This window comes from Fukomys damarensis, unplaced genomic scaffold, assembly GCF_012274545.1.
Source record: "Fukomys damarensis isolate Sample0158 unplaced genomic scaffold, DMR_v1.0_HiC HiC_scaffold_4, whole genome shotgun sequence".
NCBI classification, from domain to species: Eukaryota; Metazoa; Chordata; class Mammalia; order Rodentia; family Bathyergidae; genus Fukomys; species Fukomys damarensis.
The window spans coordinates 57,356,401-57,356,736 of NW_022900916.1; positions in this window are offsets into that span (position 1 = coordinate 57,356,401).

Below are 336 nucleotides of genomic sequence, written 5' to 3' on the forward strand. Positions count from 1 at the left end.
GATGTAGGCCCCATTCAGCTAAAATCAAAGTATCTGTGGGCCTGTGTTTTTTTCTAGGGGACCTGGGAGAAAATCCATTTTCTTGCCTTTTCCAACATCTGAAGGCCACTCACATTCCTTGGCTTGTGGCCCCTTCCTTTGTTTTTAAGTCCAACAACAGCAGGTCAGGTCTCTCTCATGCTTCTGTCCTCTGGTTCTCTGACTAGAGTCAGGAAAGGTTCTTTCTTTTTTTGCTTTTAAGGACTCATGCAAAAAGATGGGATCCAGGTGAGTTATCCAGGATAAACTTCCTACCTCTGGGTCATTCTCCTCTTACATCAAGGTGTGACTTCACCT